Consider the following 12,712-nt stretch of genomic DNA (forward strand, 5'->3'; position numbering starts at 1 on the left):
TATCTCGGGAGACATGTGCGGGAAGGTGAAGTTGATCTAACGCTACCTGCAGTAAGGCTTGTGGCATGACGGGTTTTCCGGACATGGTCTGTCTGTAAATAAAATCAGCAGGGTCCTGCTGTACTCCCCTCTTTTTCCATAACTCTTTCTCTTGTGGTGGTGCACTTTCTTGTATCTCTCTGAGATGCAATTGGGCAATGAAATCGTATTGTTGTGTGTCATCGAGTGGGCAGGAAGCATTTGGATCAATAGTGTCCTTGGTGGTGTTTGTGTCGTTGTTGTCTGTGTGTGGTGTTAAGGGTACACTGTCTTCGTTTGTCTTTGTCTGTTCTGTTGGTGTTACCGTTTGGGCAAGTAAAATTGGGGTGTTGTGTGGGTCATGCTCAGTGAAAGGAAGGGGGGGTCTGGCTGCAGCTTTGGCTGCCCAGTCTGCCAGAGCGTTGCCTCTGGACACAAAGTCTTGTCCATTCGTGTGAGCAGCACATTTAACAACGGCTACCTCTGTTGGAAGTGACAGGGCTTCTATTAGTTCTTCCAACAACTGTTTGTGACATACTGGTGTTCCATCTGATTTGAGGAACCCGCGCCGTTTCCAGCGCAAGATGCTTGAGTGTGTCGTTGTTGTGACATATGCAGAGTCTGAGTATACAGTGATGCGGTCACCAGCCCCGTTGTTTAAAGCGGCAATTAGTGCCACTAGTTCAGCGGCTTGCGCGGAGTAGTGCGATGGCAATGTAATTTGTTGTACAATGTCTAGGGAGTCAGAGGACTCATGATGCTGAGCCCTAACCACTGCGGCTCCTGTGTATCTGATCCCTGTTTCTTGGTCTATTGTGGAGGACCCATCTACAAAATATACAGTGCTGTCTGGCAGGGGGTCCTCTTTTGCTGCTCCTGATTCATCGGGACAATATGTGGCACAGTCATGGGTGTCATCATCGGATGCGGCAATGGGATGGGCAAAGAATGTGGCTGGGTTGACTGTGTGACATTTGACAACCTTCAGGGTGGGCAATGACAGTATGACTTCATAACCTGACACTCTTTGTGTTGTCAATGTTGTTTTAGCTTTCTGAATTATGGCAAAGACAGCGTGCTCAGTGTACAGTGTCAAAGGGGATCCCATGACGATGGGTGTGCTTTTATCCACTGCGAAGGCTGCCGCAGCAAGAGCTTGCTCGCAGGGGTAATGACCTTTCATGACTGAATCTAGCATTCCGCTGAAGTAAGCAAGGGGCTTGTGGCCCATTGGGTATTTCTGAGTGAGGACGGCAGTCATGACCTGGCCATTGCAGTGGGTAAAGAGGTAGAATTCTTTTGTGTAGTCAGGTGTGCCTAACACTGGTGCGTTTGTTATTTCATCTTTGAGCTGTTTAAAGGATGCTGTCATTTCAGGTGTCCAGTCTATTTTGTTGCGTCTGTCTTTGGCTGCTTTAACTGCTTTCAACAAAGGGGCAGTTATTGTGGAAAAATCAAAGACCCACTGGCGGACATAGTTCACTAATCCTAGGAACTTTTGCATGTCTTTGACAGTTTGGGGCTCTGATGTCCCTTTGATGGCTTCAACTCTGTCTGGCGTGACCCGTCTCCCTGATGCTGATATTAACTGACCGAGGTATTGTACTTCTGTTTGGCAGTACTGAAGTTTGTTTTTGTCCACCTTGTAGCCTCTGTGAGCTAGTGTGGTGAGCAGAGAGACTGTATCAGTTCTGCACTGGGATTCTGTAGTGCTGCAGAGCAAAATGTCATCGACATACTGCAGTAAGGTACTGTGACATTGGAAGTTCGATAAGTCCTCTTTGACGACTCTGTTGAATACGCTCGGGGACTCACAGTACCCCTGAGGCAAACGCCGGTAAGTCATTTGCACCCCGCCGAATACGAAAGCCAATAGGTACTGACTGTCTGGGTGAAGGGGGACGCTGAAAAACGCATTTTTCAGGTCGATCACTGAAAAGTATTGTGCATTCGGGGGAACATTGGTGAGGATGACGGAAGGGTCTGGGACAATGGGAAATTCTGGTACCACTATGTTGTTAATTGAGCGCAAATCATGAACTAGACGCCACTGATTGGTCTTGCCCTTGCGCACAGGAAAAAGACAGGTGTTAACTGGAGATACACATGGGTATATGACTCCTTGATCCAGCAGGGCTTGTATTGTTGGGGCAATGCCTTCCTCTGCTTCCTTGGAAAGTGGGTACTGTTTTATTCTGGGTAGGATCGCGCCTTGTTTCAGTGTTATCTTAAAGGGAGTAGCAGAACGGATGAGGCCCACATCATTAGGACCGGTGGTCCACAGGTGTGGCGGGACTTGGGCTAAGTCAGCTTCACGCACTGAGTTATATTTCTGCGGGGCAGTGGGTGTTCTTTTTTCCACTGTCGCTGACAGAGGTACCTCATACTCGTAGACAATCTCTGTTATTGGATAGTTGTCAGGATCACCAAAGAGCTGTTCATCTGTAATGTCCCTCACTTGGTGTCCGGGTTCAATGAAAATCACACAGGCCCATGAGCGCATATTGTCGTCTCCTGCTATGAATGCCCCGTATGTAGGTGTAATGTGAAGAGCACGTATGCCTAGGATCATGCTGTTGTCCCATATCTGAAAGTGCTGGGACTCCGGACGAAAGAGAAATTCCTTCGGGAGCTGGACAGTGCGCTGGTGCAGTTCAGGTGTGTTGGCTACAATGATGTGTACCGCAGTGGAGAACGCTTGTTCATCCACAGGGCGAGCCCTCATTTGATCTGTCAGGGAAGATTGAGCAGTGAGTGCCATCATTCTTGCTAAGGGTGTGCCTGGTATTGAGCAAACCATTGTTCCGTTCTCATGGAAGTGAATAGTCATGTTCAGTTTAGCCATTAGGTCTCTCCCTAATAGGTTGACTGGAGAGTGTGGTGAATAAAGCAGTTGTTGCTCCAGCACCCGGTCTCCTATTTGCAGAGGTACTGGCTTTGTAAAGGGGACCCTTGCTATTGCCCCAGAGAATCCCTGTGTGTCCGCTACTTGATCAGAAATAGGCAGGTGTCCGCCTGTAATGCAGGAGTACGTGGCGCCTGTGTCAATGAGGAAGCTATATGTTTTGTTATTTATCGTGACCAGGACGGTGGGGTCATCTTCACCGCTCATGATGCATGATAAAACTGGGCACACAAGAGTTGTCTGTGGGCTGTCCTAGCGTGAGTATTGCTGGATGGTGCCTTGTGCAAATGGGTTATTGGAAGTGACTACCACACCACCGGGTGGTGGGGCAGCTTGGGCTTGGGGCATCACTTGGTATGAGGGTGACTGCTGCTGCAGTTGCACGGGAACTTGCATCATTGTGGATTGCTGTTGAGCTTGGGTCATTACAGGTGTCTGGAGCTGTGCTAGCTGCATATTCTGCTGTGGTGCTTGTTGGGCATAAGCATACACCATCTGGGGTGCCTGAGCATACATTTGTTGTTGTGGTTGGAACTGCAGGGGTGCTTGCTGGGCGGGACCCATAACTTGTTGGCCTTGGTCTCGAATCCTAGAGCGACACTCTTTTTGCAGGTGTCCCACCTTGTGACAATAGAAGCATGTACGTTGGCCTGACTGTAGTTGGCCCCTTTGCTGTCCATTGCCCCTTCCCTGCATCCCGGTATTTCTATTGTTGTTGTAATACTGATGTTGGTCATTACTGTAGGCCGGTTGTGGTGCCAGATACTGCACCGGGGGCTGTTGTTGGATGTACTGCACCGTGGGCTGCTGCTGGGCTTGCACATACTGTACTGTCTGTTGTGGTGGAGTCTGCACATACTGTATGGCTGGCTGTGGTGAAGTCTGTACATACTGTATGGCTGGTTGTATTTGTGGCGGCTGCGGCTGTGCTTGCGCATACTGCACGGCAGGCTGCTGCACTTGCTGTGGAGTGGGCTGGGGATTGTTGGCGAGGACATTTCGAGCGTCCTGTGGAAAGGTGGTGACAGCTGTCATTTGGCTGACTGGTGCCGCCAGCATGAGATTGTCCACTGTATCCTTTTTCTTATTAAGCTTCTGCTGTACTAGCTTTGCGGCTGCATTTTCAATGGCTAATTGTCTACTTTTTTCCTGTTCTATTTTCTTTTTGCAGAAATGTATGATGTGGTCCTGTATTTCAGGCCATGGTTTTGCTTCCATGGCTACTACCCCATCTAATTTCTCCTGCACGTCGTCTGGCAATCCCCTCTTAACCATGTGGTAAAAGAGCCTGCTATTTCCTCCAGTTGTATTCCAGGAGTCACCTAGCTCTTGATGCCATTTTTCTTTCATTCTAGAAATGAAATTAATAGGGTCCTCATTTGTTTGCATAGTCAGAGACATGAGAGACCCAATGTCGGGAACATCAGGGTATTTTAATTTCAACTTAGTCCAGACTGCCGCCCTTATTTTATCAAATGGTTCCCCATCATATTTTGTCTCGTTCATGGTTATTAGTCCTCTACTGATACTTGTGAATATTTCTTCTGCTTCCCCTCCCATGATGGATATAAGCAAACTTTTCATGTCTCCAATCCCTGGTTTGGTGCCTGTGGTGTTCTTCTCTAGGGCCACTATCCATTTGCTGGCACCCTCTGTGAGGGGTGGAAGGTTCTTTTTAATGGCTTCCTTTTCTGCATAAGACCAGCAATTGTATATCGCGGGGGACCCTGGTGTTTTGTATATCAGCGGCATCTGGCGACTAATCCCTACACCTGGATACTTTGGTCTTGTGGTGTCATATCTTATTGCATATTTCTGCCAAATTTCAAGACTGGCTCGCATATAGTCGTAGTCCCAGTCTTCATCCCCTACACCCTCTAGGATACATTCTACAGCTGTGGCCATATGCTGCGGTTCGAAAGACCCTTCCCTTGGCCATGGGATCATCTGTGGGGCTAGGGACTCTGTCCATCCGGCCAGATTGTCTGTGAAGGGGATGACAGCGAAATCTGAATTTTCGCCTATCTCCACTATTTGGTTGGGGGTAAGGTCCTTGTCCCGCAGGGCACAAGGTCTGCTAAGGAACATGCCATTGCCTGTTCTAGTTCGAGTATTTCGCATGGAGGCAGTGCCAGTGACTTGGTATTTGATGGGAGCGTCATTGCCGGGGGCATCGTATGCGATGTCCTCTGGACGTCCGTGTGTTCCTAACACAGTTAGTCTTTCTGCCTCTGTTGTTCTTTTCTTCTTTTTCTTCTCTGGACCCCCTGTTGGTAATTCCTGACTATCAAGGGATGGGTTTGTTAATTGTTTTGTCAATGTTGAGAAGTGTGACTGGCTGGGGGAGCCTATCATAGTTGTGGTGGATGGTAGGGTAAACGGATCTGTTACAGGCGCATGGTGCCGAGATGGTATGCCCGGGGGTGTGAAATGGACCTGTATTCGGCCAGTAGGTGTGGGTGTATGGTCTGGTGCAGCTGCCTGACGGCAAGGGGAGGGGGTCCGATGGCATAGTACTTCCGTCAGGCCTCCATCGTCTCTTGCCTCTTGAAATGGGGCTGCTCTTGGCATGGGTGTGGATGGGAAGTGGGCAGTGTACTGTTGAGTATGGCATAGGTCCTCATTCCCTTCAGTATGTTCAAAGACGTCTGAGTATTCATGGGGCTGCGGTGGGGTATTTTTTGTATGCTGGGTGAGTGGTGTTTTTGGACGGGTAAGCCTGAGGGAGTCTGAGAATCTGTCGCTTATTTCTTCTAACTTACATGAAGTGCGTCGGAGTAGCTGAGTTATTTCTTCATGCTCGCTTGAGGATCGGTCTGCTCTAGCATCCCCTTTGGGACTGCACTCCAAACTTTTGTTGAGTTCAGTGGCCGGTCTCCATGCGTCATAGTGGACTACGTAGGGTGCCGGCTGGTCCTGTAACTCTCTATCCTTATTCTGTTGGTGAACTGAGGAGAATGTCATCAGTGATTCGCCTGTGCTTGTACCGCCGAATGGTATGCTGTCTCGTAAGGTGGGCCCTTGTTCCTGGGGTGGTGGAGCAATGGTCTCGCGGTGGCTGTTGAGATCATGGTAGTGCGGGAGTGCATGGCGAGAGGAGTGGTGTGATGACGCGTGTGAATTATTTGATGAGGCGATGGACCTACAGTCCGCATTTTCGTCCTCCTCCTCACCCGGTAGGGCTGGAACGGGGGTGGGGTTCAGTTGCAGTGAAAACTGCGCACTTATTTGTCCTGGCAGCCCTGGGACTGTGGCGTGCAGTGTTGGACTGCCACCGGCGGCAGGGGTTACGTGGAGGGGACTGACTGGGGCTTGCATTGTGACGGGTGTGGTGGTTGGACCTGTGACGGGGAGCAGTGGGCCACTGCTGATGCCGGGTGGCGGCGATGAGGCAGTACTACCGTCACCACCTGGTGGAGGGTGTTCGGGTGTGGAAAAGAGGTCACTCGGGAGTTGATCGTATCCGACAGTGGGTAAGGAGTTAGTTGTGCTCTGTAAATCTAGTTCTTTGTTCTTCGTTGATCCTAGGGCAGGGTACATGCCATTGGCCTGATATGGTGGGGGCGCAAAAGGTGCAGTGGGCAGGGTGGCAGGGTGCTCTTGCGTGTTTTCTTTAAAAATACGCCAGAGAGCTAAGGTTTCTTTCCTTTTTTGTAATCTGGCTCCAGAATATTTGGTGTTTAGGAACGTGGTGGCGTGCTCGAGAGTATTTACGTCAAAAGAACCTTCAGAGGGCCACGGATAATCCATATTCTTGGTTAATTTGTGAAGCTCCCTACAGTGTTTGAGTATGCGTTTTTCTTGTGCACTGAAAGTTTTCAGGACATGTTGGAGTGGTGTTGCCATGACAAGATATTTGTGGGCCGGCAAGGCAGGGACTTTAATGTGGGGTATTGGCCACGCTTCTCTAGAGATCAGGCACGAGTTCTTCTGCTACTCCTGCTAGGGCGTGGTCATAAACCTCCTTTTGCAACTCTCTATTCTGTGTGGGGGTGCAACCAGGGAACTGGAGTTGGCCACCAAAGCAGGCGTCTGCTATCTGAGACTGGAGTGGGTGTCTGGGGAAGAATCCTGACAGGATTGCTGGTCCTCCCAAATTTGCTAGATGCACAATAAAATATATATGATAGCCGTAAGGTGTCTTATACACGGTGGGATTCTGTATCTTATTCATGAAGCTATTTTAGAGCCTATATGGTCGCTGCAAACCTGTGTTGGATACCGTAGAGACTGAGCGACCACGCCTGGGTGCGTTTCGCCTAGTTGTTGTGAGGGCTGGGGGCTGTGGACTGTGAAGTTTGTGCAGGACTATAGTCGGGAGGAGGCAGGTCTCTGATGAGCTCTTCTCCTACTTCAGTACAGACGATGTGGTAGAGTATGAATCTTAAATCTATTTCGTCAGGTCCCCTATATTTTCCCTCTGGGGAGAAGTCAGGGAATTCAAGATTGTGACGGGCAAAGGCGTCGCGAATTTTGCTTTGCAGTGGGTTCCGTGGCCAGGAGGACTCGAATACAGTGGGAAGTTCAAGGCCTGGGGATAGTAGGCGGATCCTTATATAGATCCACTCTGGAGTTCTATGCACTGACGTGCCAAATATTCGTTTATCGTAAACTGCCTGAAGAGCCTGCATGGGGTTTGTTTCCTGTGATTTGATAGGCAGGTGATGCAGAGGTGTAGTGAGTGCTGCTGTGATCCTTTACTATGGGGGTGGTGGTGCGTGGAACTGCTTGTGTGGGAGAGCCTTTACTACAGGCTCGGCGGGGCGTGAAAATGCTGGTGCGAGAGATAGAGTGACTTGACGAGGGTAGGCGTAATCGATATTGAGTGCCCGAAATATAGAGAGAAGAACAGTGCTACTGAGGGGTGTGACGTGTACGAAACAAGAGGGGTGGCCGTCAGAAATGCCTACAACGTTATTGTTTATCAGGAATATGGTGATATGATCAGTGGTATGATCGCACATTCCCTTATGTGAAAGTTGGAGCAGTGTGATGGACTCTGCAGGTGTGGCAGAATGCTGGGGCCAGGATTTTATGAGGGATCAGACAGAAGTGCTCTCAAAAGGGGTAATGTATCTTCGTTGGGGCCGGATGGTTGAGGAGAGTTTGGTCCTCTTCCTTCTGGCGGTGGGATGTATACTATTTCAAATGTGGTACCTGACAGTATTGATTCCAGTGAAAAATCGTCGTTAATGGTGAGAATTGAATCTCGTGAAGACTCGTCGTCAGTGATGAGAATGGGTGAGGTAGCAGGGTGATATGGGTACTCTGGGCATTCAGGGGGAAGTGAGTGGGGAACAGATAGGGTAGAAGAGCCAGAACTAGAGGTGTCCTCTGTGTATAACTGCTGAGGGGCAGCGGTGTCTGGGGATGGTGGGGTAAGAGATATGTCTGGAAGGTTATCAAGAGCTTGGGTGGAGATATTAAGTTGGGTGCCTGGCGTAAGGTTAGCTCCTAAAAGCGTCCAGGCGTCTTTGAGTATGGTGCGGTCTTTGTCGGTCAGGGATGTGAATTCGTTGGTTGCGGAATTGTGAAGTAGGTCAGGTATGCCGTGAAGGAACTGAATGGTACACTGGTGAATGTGTGGGGGGCTAGTGGACATTACGGAAATAGGCGGGTGTAAGGCATAACACGTATAGGCAAGGGATGTAGGGAGGCAGGAGAGGATGAATGACTTCTTCCCCCCTGATGGCAATCAATTGTGAAGCAAATGATTGGCACAAAATGGGCGTGCTATGTGTGGAGAAAGGAAGGGCAGTGTGGGAAAGGCAATGCGAACAATGAGGCGTGCGAGGAATGGGGTAGTTATAAGGCGTGTGGTACACTGTACCTAGGTGAGGGGCAGGGCAGAGAGATGAGTAAGGGAACAATGGGTCACAGGGAAGGGAATTGGTGTCACAAAGCACAGCTGCTACTTACACAAAGCACATGAATGCAAGAGCACATGTGACATAGAGCAGGGCAAATGAACAAAACATAAAATTGAGAGGGTCAATATTCAACATAGTACATAATCAACAAATGACAGAACAATAAATACTGATGACATACAGAGGATGCATCCTGAAGTACACGATGTAGAAGAACAGATGAATCACCAAGATATAAAAGAACGATCTAGATATTAAATGTCACTACGTGAAGAGCAGATCAATTACCAATATGAAATAAAAGAACGATGTAGAAATTAAAGTTCACTACTTGAAAAGCAGAACAAGTACCAAGAGGTGTCAGAACAATTACCAAGAAGTGTCACTATTTGACAATGTGATAAATAACCTGAAGATATCCACGACCTGGGTAATAAATTCCAGCAATGGAAGAGCAGAGATGAAATAACTAAGAGCATGGAAGAACATGAACGTCACCAATGTAGAGATGTAATAGCAGGGGGAGAGAGAGACAGTGTAAAATACTGACAGCAGCAATGTAAGCATAGGCAGGGGCAAGGGTGTGATAAATGTGAAGAGGAGGGAGGGAAAAACAGAGTGGAGTGAATGAAAGAGGTAGGTATGGATAGGAGAGAGAGAGACAGTGTAAAATAATGTCAGCAGCAATGTAAGCACAGGCAGGGGCAAGGGTGTGATAAATGTGAAGAGGAGGGAGGGAAAAGCAGAGTGGAGTGAATGAAAGAGGTAGGTATGGATAGGAGAGAGAGACAGTGTAAAATAATGTCAGCAGCAATGTAAGCACAGGCAGGGGCAAGGGTGTGATAAATGTGAAGAGGAGGGAGGGAAAAGCAGAGTGGAGTGAATGAAAGAGGTAGGTATGGATAGGAGAGAGAGACAGTGTAAAATAATGTCAGCAGCAATGTAAGCATAGGCAGGGGCAAGGGTGTGATAAATGTGAAGAGGAGGGAGGGAAAAACAGAGTGGAGTGAATGAAAGAGGTAGGTATGGATAGGAGAGAGAGACAGTGTAAAATAATGTCAGCAGCAATGTAAGCACAGGCAGGGGCAAGGGTGTGATAAATGTGAAGAGGAGGGAGGGAAAAACAGAGTGGAGTGAATGAAAGAGGTAGGTATGGATAGGGAGAGAGAGGAGTGTAGCAGTGTGGGGCAAGGGTGTGATAAATGTGAAGAGGAGGGAGGGAAAAACAGAGTGGAGTGAATGAAAGAGGTAGGTATGGATAGGAGAGAGAGACAGTGTAAAATAATGTCAGCAGCAATGTAAGCACAGGCAGGGGCAAGGGTGTGATAAATGTGAAGAGGAGGGAGGGAAAAACAGAGTGGAGTGAATGAAAGAGGTAGGTATGGATAGGGAGAGAGAGGAGTGTAGCAGTGTGGGGCAAGGGTGTGATAAATGTGAAGAGGAGGGAGGGAAAAACAGAGTGGAGTGAATGAAAGAGGTAGGTATGGATAGGAGAGAGAGACAGTGTAAAATACTGACAGCAGCAATGTAAGCATAGGCAGGGGCAAGGGTGTGATAAATGTGAAGAGGAGGGAGGGAAAAACAGAGTGGAGTGGATGAAAGAGGTAGGTATGGATAGGGAGAGAGAGGAGTGTAGCAGTGGTGGTGAGAAAAAGAATGAAGGAAGAGCACGGAAGAGGAGAAAAGAGTGGAGTGGATGAAAGAGGTAGGTATGGATAGGGAGAGAGAGGAGTGTAGCAGTGGTGGTGAGAAAAAGAATGAAGGAAGAGCACGGAAGAGGAGAAAAGATGAGCGAGAGAACGTGTGTAGAACGTGTGTAGAGAACGTGTGTAGAACGTGTGTAGAGTTTAAATGTTATAGACGGGTGGGGGCTCGGGGGAGCTGTGAGGCAGAGTGGCGCTGCTGCGCCAGCGGAGGAAGTGAGTCCGCGATGAGCGGAATGAACCACAGATAGCACAGAGCAGTTCCTCTTTCTGCTGGTGTGAAAGGCAGGAAGTCCGTGGGCGTTGGCTGGGGCGCTGGCTGGGTGGCCGTAGGAGCAACAGGGAAATGTACAATAATACAGCCAGACCGTGTAAAAATAGGTCCGGAGGAAAGTAAAGCGAAGGCAGAGGCCGCATTGAGGAGGGGTGGACAGTAAAGCTGAGAAGTGGAGTGAAGGGAGGGGTGGGTGGGGGATTCGAAGGCGGTGAAAAAAGCAGAAGTAGAAAGGGCACGGTATGTAGTGAATTGAAATGGGAGAAAAGAGAAATTATTTATGGCATGACGATGAGAAAAAAAAGAAAGAAGACAGTGTAGTATTTTAGCAAAGTAGTGAAGGGAAGTAGCCAATGGTAAAGGCAGGTGGCAAGGATGCCAGAGTGTGAAAGTCAGAGTCAAACGACCCCCAGTGGAGCACCTAGAACCTCCGACCCTGGATAATTCCAGGGGACACCCAGCTCCCAAGACTCGACTTGGAAGAGGGATCAGAAACCTGCCCACAGAAAAGGGGCAGGGTGGGTCTCAAACCCGAGTCAGGACCTGTAATGTCCGGACCACACCCAGCTCACAGACTGAAACTGTCGAGAGGGATCATAAACCTGGGGGTAGTTGACAGCAAAGAAGTAACCACAGAGGCGCTCTCCTCGGCCTGGAACCGACGGAGAGAGAATTGTCTGACACCGACAAACCACAAACCACAACAGCAATTGTTAAGAACAGATACGTGAGAGAAAAATGAGGCGCAGAACCATTGACATGAAAATCGTAATGACAAGTTGAAAAATGTGACCACTGAGGGGCACAGAGGGTTCTTGGATCGTGACCATGTGCAATTCTGTGGGGGGGGGGTCAGGAGTCTAGCCCAGAACGAGGCACAGGGCCCGCACGCAGCCAAGTAACCAACACCGGGACTCAAGGGGAAAAAATAAAACGTTCCTTGACTCACCAATGGTAGGCAAGAGGCTGCGGTGGGGACACCCAATGCGGTTCGTGGACGACCACCGAATTCCTCCTCAGAATGGATCAGGCAGGTACGATGAAGATGTTGGGCGCCACGTGTGAAGGGGAAAGTCTTGACCCCTTCGGTCAGTGGTCACCACCTTTAGGTGTGGCTAAAATTCGCACATCACCAACACAGCACTTCACTGAGTAAGAGAAGGAATACACATGTAAGATACCAGACGTTCCAGTTGGAGTGGCACTTTATTTTTCAATTAACAAACAAAGAGCTAAATGCATATCAATTCAAGCAACAATGTAGTTTTCTAAATATGACCCAGACTTCGCTCTGTCTGGTAAATATGCTGGATGACTAATGCTCAAAATATCTCAGAGTAATACTGGAATGAAATGTATTTAAAAAACATAAACACAGATGATCAAAGATTCTACACTACTGAATACAAGAATATAGAACCCAGCTGTCTATGGGCCAATCATCTGAGACAGGTCCATTGTCATAGATTGCACATTTCTATCAGAGCCCTGAATTATGTGGGCAGGCCAAAGAAGGCGCAAGAAGAATTAGCTAGGATATAACATCTTGCTACTAATTCAGTGTCTGGAAACAGCTGAGAGTGAGGCCAGTTACCTATGTTAAAAAGAGCCTGTCATACAGGAATATATCTATGAAGAGAGATAGCTGAAGGGTCAGAGATCTAGAGAGAGAGAGAGATGGGCTATCTGCCCTGGGAGATCCACCACCTGAGTGAGGCGCCGACGTCCCAAGTCAGATAGTCTTCGGCTAGCCGAGAGATCCTTCCACGCTCATGCAGCTGGGCACCCGCAGGAAAGGTCTGATTTCAGATTTGACAGTTGGGCCTGTTATACCCAAATTTGAGGAACTAGGGTTCTATGATGACGCTGGCCCCTGGCCTTTCGGTGCAGGTGGTTTAACCACAAGTGTTTTGGACACCGGAAGGAAATGTTTTCAGTACAT

At 48.7% G+C, this 12,712-nt stretch overlaps 1 protein-coding gene across 1 annotated transcript in view; it reads right to left on the reverse strand.

Moving 5' to 3' along the window:
* LOC147663629 (protein O-glucosyltransferase 2-like) overlaps positions 1-12,712 on the reverse strand; it is a gene marked incomplete at its 3' end in the record, with an annotated part of 137,739 nt that overhangs the window by 64,346 nt on the left and 60,681 nt on the right. The gene's annotated exons all lie outside the window — the stretch shown is intronic.

The sequence above is a fragment of the Lissotriton vulgaris genome, unplaced genomic scaffold (genome assembly GCF_964263255.1).
Source record: "Lissotriton vulgaris unplaced genomic scaffold, aLisVul1.2 SCAFFOLD_1291, whole genome shotgun sequence".
In the NCBI taxonomy this organism is placed as follows: Eukaryota; Metazoa; Chordata; class Amphibia; order Caudata; family Salamandridae; genus Lissotriton; species Lissotriton vulgaris.